The sequence below is a fragment of the Bos indicus genome, chromosome 7, assembly GCF_029378745.1.
Source record: "Bos indicus isolate NIAB-ARS_2022 breed Sahiwal x Tharparkar chromosome 7, NIAB-ARS_B.indTharparkar_mat_pri_1.0, whole genome shotgun sequence".
Taxonomy (NCBI): Eukaryota; Metazoa; Chordata; class Mammalia; order Artiodactyla; family Bovidae; genus Bos; species Bos indicus.
The window spans coordinates 15,292,131-15,298,522 of record NC_091766.1 but is presented as its reverse complement, the minus strand read 5'-3'; the positions used below and the strand labels follow the sequence as shown (position 1 = coordinate 15,298,522).

The window sequence follows — 6,392 nt, the reverse complement described above, 5'->3', positions numbered from 1 at the left end:
AGAGGGAGGAGTTTGCAGTGGGGTGATTTTCAAATATCTTCACCTCACTGTGGGAGGAGGAGTTTGGAGAGGAGGAGTTTCAAACGGCCGATGTGACATGGGCTCCTTAACCCATGAAGCCCTGACTCAGATTCCAGTTCTTTCCAAAGCTGGTCTTGGACAGGCTGCAGGGTTTGTGGCAGGAAGAGCTGAGCCGCCTCCATGCCCACCCTCAAAATGAAATCCCACATCTCCTTTAAATTTCTCTCAAATTTTGATTGTTATATTCTCTTTGGTGCCCAGAGAAGATTCTATCTGCCCTTCCAAATTGTCTAATTGGCCAATGACATCTCCCCTCGGACTCAAAACCAAAAACTAGAGATGTTGGAAACTTAGCCCCACCCCTTTTCTCTACTTGCCTTCTCCTTTCTAGGAATTGTTTATAGATTTTAACTGTTTCATCATACATAGTTTTAGAGGGTTCTTCCAAATTGCCCCATAAAACAGTTATCAGTGATGCATTTAAATAAAATCATCACAAAAGTACAGGCAAAGACTGATTTTGTTTTGTGGGATCCAGCACTTGGATGAATTATGGGCCAAAACATCTCCGAAATCAACTGACCTCATACCTGGGGTCTGGACATAAATATTGATTTATCTTATTCAGAGAAAGGGTTGAACAAACAGAGTGGCCACTTCCTCTCCCCAAAGCCAAATCAAAACAAACTAGAGATTTCAGAGCTGAACCTGAATGCCTAAACCACCAAGAGCTGATGGTGAACAGCTTTTAAGAATCAGGGTGTCTCTTTGGTGGAGATTCATGAACTTGCCATGGTCCCTTGCCAAAAAGCCCTCCTATAAAGGGTCTGGCAGTTTGGAAGGGTTCTCTCCGGATAAGCAGAGTTCTCTGAGGTTTTACAAACTGAGCTTGGCAGGTGTACTAACCTCTCAGCAGGCTTTCGGAGAAACCCAGGAGAGAAGGCAGAAAAGAGGCAGAGAGGAGATAATTGAACTCTCAGAAAGAAAAACTGATTAATCCAGAAGAAACTTATAAACAGTGTCTGGAAGTATAGAGCCCCAGCTTCTGAATCATACAGAATTTGGGCGAGTCACTTAGCTTTGCCAATTAAAAAAATGGGACATTGGGACTTGCCTCGTGGTCAAGTGATTAGGATCACCATGTTTTCACTGCAGAGGGAGTGGGTTCCATACCTGGTCAGGGAAGTAAGATCCCATAAGCTTCAAGGCAGCGGATGAGAGGGCAGGGTGGGGGAAGGAGACAAAATAAAAACCAGGGGCAAAGTAATGCCTACTTCCCTTACTTGGCAGGTTCAGTGTCAGGGTCAAAATGAAATCATGAATAATCTTACCTGCAGAAATTGACAAGGATGGGCAAGTTCTGGGACTTGCAACATTTATGAATGTGTCACCCTCCATTCCATTCCTTATAACATATTAACATATGCTCCTCTTTTTCCCCCCTCAAAGGCAGGAGCACTAGGTTTGATTTCCCTTCTGAAAATTTACAAGACCTCACAGACTCAGTTTCTGTTGCGAGCTCAGCTTTCTCTGATCCATCTGGTGGTAGGTGACTTATTCTGCCCAACAGCCCTGGAAAGGGTTACCAGGAAGAGACTGTCTTCCAGAGAGGACTTAGCTTACTTAACATGTGTTCAGAGCTAGTTGTATGGAGATACAGGGACAGGCCTGGAAAAGGGCTACAAAAACCCTGAAAAGAACATTCCTGGAGGTCTCAAGCCTGGGCAAGAATTCTGGGATGGTTTTACCCAGGTCTGCCTTTGATCTGTCTGCAGAAATCTCAAGGTACTTTCTGTTCCTGCCACATAAGCATATATTGCCCTGAGAATGGAGTCACACTGTTTAAATTTCTCTACTTCTTGGAGCCTCCATATGCTCTACTGTAACTTACTCAGGGTTCTTGTGACGATTAAGTAAATATATATATATATATATATATATGCTGGTGTCTGGGGAGGCCTTACAAATAGCTGTGAAAAGAAGAGAAGCGAAAACCAAAGGAGAAAAGGAAAGATATAAGCATCTGAATGCAGAGTTCTAAAGAATAGCAAGAAGAGATAAGAAAGCCTTCTTCAGTGATCAATGCAAAGAAATAGAGGAAAACAATAGACTGGGAAAGACTAGAGATCTCTTCAAGAAAACTAGAGATACCAAGGGAACATTTCATGCAAAGATGGGCTCAATAAAGGACAGAAATGGTATGGACCTAACAGAAGCAGAAGATATTAAGAAGAGATGGCAAGAATACACAGAAGAACTGTACAAAAAAGATCTTCATGACCCAGATAATCACGATGGTGTGATCACTGACCTAGAGCCAGACATCCTGGAATGTGAAGTCAAGTGGGCCTTAGAAAGCATCACTATGAACAAAGCTAGTGGAGGTGATGGAATTCCAGTGGAGCTATTTCAAATCCTGAAAGATGATGCTGTGAAAGTGCTGCACTCAATATGCCAGCAAATTTGGAAAACTCAGCAGTGGCCACAGGACTGGAAAAGGTCAGTTTTCATTCCAATCCCAAAGAAAGGCAATGCCAAACAATGTTCAAACTACCGCACAATTGCACTCATCTCACACGCTAGTAAAGTAATGCTCAAAATTCTCCAAGCCAGGCTTCAGCAATACGTGAACCATGAATTTCCTGATGTTCAAGCTGGTTTTAGAAAAGGCAGAGGAACCAGAGATCAAATTGCCAACATCCGCTGGATCATGGAAAAAGCAAGAGAGTTCCAGAAAAACATCTATTTCTGCTTTATTGACTATGCCAAAGCCTTTGACTGTGTGGATCACAATAAACTGTGGAAAATTCTGAAAGAGATGGGAATACCAGACCACCTGATCTGCCTCTTGAGAAATACGTATGCAGGTCAGGAAGCAACAGTTAGAACTGGACATGGAACAACAGACTGGTTCCAATAGGAAAAGGAGTACGTCAAGGCTGTATATTGTCACCCTGCTTATTTAACTTCTATGCAGAGTACATCATGAGAAACGCTGGACTGGAAGAAACACAAGCTGGAATCAAGATTGCCGGGAGAAACATCAATAACCTCAGATATGCAGATGACACCACCCTTATGGCAGAAAGTAAAGAGGAACTAAAAAGCCTCTTGATGAAAGTGAAAGTGGAGAGTGAAAAAGTTGGCTTAAAGCTCAACATTCAGAAAACGAAGATCATGGCATCCGGTCCCACCACTTCATGGGAAATAGATGGGGAAACAGTGGAAACTGTGTCAGACTTTATTTTTCTGGGCTCCAAAATCACTGCAGATGGTGACTGCAGCCATGAAATGAAAAGACGCTTACTCCTTGGAAGGAAAGTTATGACCAACCTAGATAGCATATTCAAAAGCAGAGACATTACTTTGCCAACAAAGGTCCGTCTAGTCAAGGCTATGGTTTTTCCTGTGGTCATGTATGGATGTGAGAGTTGGACTGTGAAGAAGGCTGAGCGCCGAAGAATTGATGCTTTTGAAGTGTGGTGTTGGAGAAGACTCTTGAGAGTCCCTTGGACTGCAAGGAGATCCAACCAGTCCATTCTGAAGGAGATCAGCCCTGGGATTTCTTTGGAAGGAATGATGCTGAAGCTGAAACTCCAATACTTTGGCCACCTCATGCAAAGAGTTGACTCACTGGAAAAGACTCTGATGCTGGGAGGGATTGGGGGCAGGAGAAGAAGGGGACGACAGAGGATGAGATGGCTGGATGGCATCACTGACTCGATGGACGTGAGTCTGAGTGAACTCCGGGAGTTGGTGATGGACAGGGAGGCCTGGCGTGCTGGGATTCATGGGGTCGCAAAGAGTCGGACACGACTGAGCGACTGAACTGAACTGAACTGAACTGAAGTTGCTTCAGTCGTGTCCGACTCTGTGCAACCCCATAGACGGCAGCCCACCAGGCTCCCCCGTCCCTGGGATTCTCCAGGCAACGACACTGGAGTGGGTTGCCATTTCCTTCTCCAAAGTCCCTCAGTCGTGTTCGACTCTTCACGACCCCATGGACTGCAGCCTACCAGGCTCCTCCGTCCATGGGATTTTCCAGGCAAGAGTACTGGAGTGGGGTGCCATTGCCTTCTCTCTCTCTATATATATATGTATATATAAATTATGATTATATAAAATGATTACTTATATAAATAATTATATATAGCACTGTTGTGTGTTGTATTTATTTTTACTTTTGACTGTCCTGGGTCTTTTGCTATGTCTGGGCTTTCTCCAGTTGCAGCAAACAGGGGCTGCTCCTCGTTGCAGTGCTCGGACTTTTTAAAAAAAATTAATTTATCTTTTTATTGAAGGATAATTGCTGTACAGAATTTTGTTGTTTTCTGTCAAACCTCAGCATGAATCAGTTGTAGGTATACATATATCCCCTCCCTTTTGAACCTCCCTCCCATCTCCCTCTCCATCCCACCCCTCTCGGTTGATACAGAGCCCCTGTTTGAGTTTCCTGAGCCATACAGCAAATTCCTGTTGGCTATCTATTTTACATATGGTAATATAAGTTTCCACCTTACTCTCTCCATACATCTCACCCTCTCCTCCCCTCTCCCCATGTCCGTAAGTCTATTCTTTATGTCTGTTTCTCCATTGCTGCCCTGTAAATAAATTCTTTAGTACCATTTTTCTAGATTCTGTATATATGCGTTAGAATATTTATTTATCTTTGTCTTTCTGACTTACTTCACTGTGTATAATAGGTTCTAGGTTCATCCACCTCATTAGAATGGACTCAGATGCATTCCTTTTTAGGGCTGAGTAATATTCCATTGTGTATATGCACCACAACATCTTTATCCATTCATCTGTCGATGGACGTCTAGGTTGCTTCCATGTTCTAGCTATTGTAAATGGTGCTGCAATGAACGGTGGGATACATGTATCTTTTTCAATTTTGGTTTCCTCAGGGTATATGCCTAGGAGTGGGATTGCTGGGTCATATGGTGGTTTTATTCCTAGTTTTTTAAGGAATCTCCATACCGTCTTCCATAGTGGCTGTATCAATTTACACCCCCACCAACAGTGCAAGAGCGTTCCCTTTTCTCCACACCCTCTCCAGCATTTATTGTTTGTAGACGTTTTGATGATGGCCATTCTGACCGGTGTGAGGTGATATCTCATTGTAGTTTTGATTTGTATTTCTATAATAATGAGCAATGTTGAGCATTTTTTTTTCATGTTTGTTAGCCATCTGTATGTCTTCTTTGGAGAAATGTTTGTTAAGGTCTTTTTCCCACTTTTTGATTGGGTTGTTTGTTTTTCTGGTATTGAGTTGTATGAGCCGCTTGTATATTTGGGAAATTAACCCTTTGTCAATTGTTTCATTTGCTAAAAATATGGAATGCTTCACAAATTTACATGTCATCCTTGCGCAGGGGCCATGCTAACCTTTTCTGTATCATTCCAATTTTAGTATATGTGCTGCCGAAGCGAGCACATGCTCGGACTTCTTATTCGGTGACTTCTCTTGTTGCAGAGCACAGGCTCTAGGCAAGTCAGCTTCAGTACCTGCGGTATGTGGGCTCAGTAGCTGCAGCTCCTGGGCACTACAGTGTGGGCTTCGGTAGTTGTGGCACATGGGCTTAGTTGCTCCATGGCATGTGGAATATTCTGAGACCAGGGATCAAACCCGTGTCCGAGCATTGGCAGGCAGATTCCCATCCACTGTGCCAGGAGGGAAGTCCTAAAGGATTATGTATATAATGATTATGTATATAAATGATTATATATGTGTGTCACATGTGTGTTTCAGTTCAGTTCAGTTCAGTCACTCAGTCGTGTCCAACTCTTTGCGACTCCATGGACTGCAGCACGCCAGGCCTCCCTGTCCATCAGCAACTCCCGGAGATTCCCTCACACTCATGTCTATTGAGTCGGTAATGCCATCCAACCATCTCATATATATGTGTGTGTGTGTGTGTGTGTGTGTGTGTGTATATATATATATATATATATATATATATATATATGCGCAATTGGGGGCTTCCCAGGTAGCATTAGTGGCAATGAACCCGCTTGCCAATGCAGGAGACATAAGAGACACGGGTTCAATCCCAGGATCAGGAAGATCCCTTGAAGAAGGGCATGGCAACCCACTCCAGTTTTCTTGCCTGGAGGACCCTGTGGACAGAGGAGCCTGGCAGGCTACAGTCCATGGGGTTGCAGAGTTGGACACATATTGGAGCCATGCTTGTTTGGCATATAATGACCATAGTGTATCGGTTCCTTGTTTTGGTTTTGCCTGTCTTTGCAATGACATCTTTTTTTCTTCGCTCTTCTCTTTAGGGGAAACGTTCTTCCTCACAGGCACTTAAAAACAAACCTTCCATGGAATCCACTTCATCTAAAAGTTCCCAGGTTTGCAAAAT

At 43.4% G+C, this 6,392-nt stretch overlaps 1 non-coding gene across 1 annotated transcript; it reads right to left on the bottom strand.

The window, feature by feature from the left end:
• Positions 1-5,354: 5,354 nt before the first annotated feature.
• LOC139184331 (U6 spliceosomal RNA) lies at positions 5,355-5,461 on the bottom strand. Its single transcript, XR_011567908.1, has one exon. It is a non-coding gene; the product is annotated as a U6 spliceosomal RNA (small nuclear RNA).
• Positions 5,462-6,392: the final 931 nt, after the last annotated feature.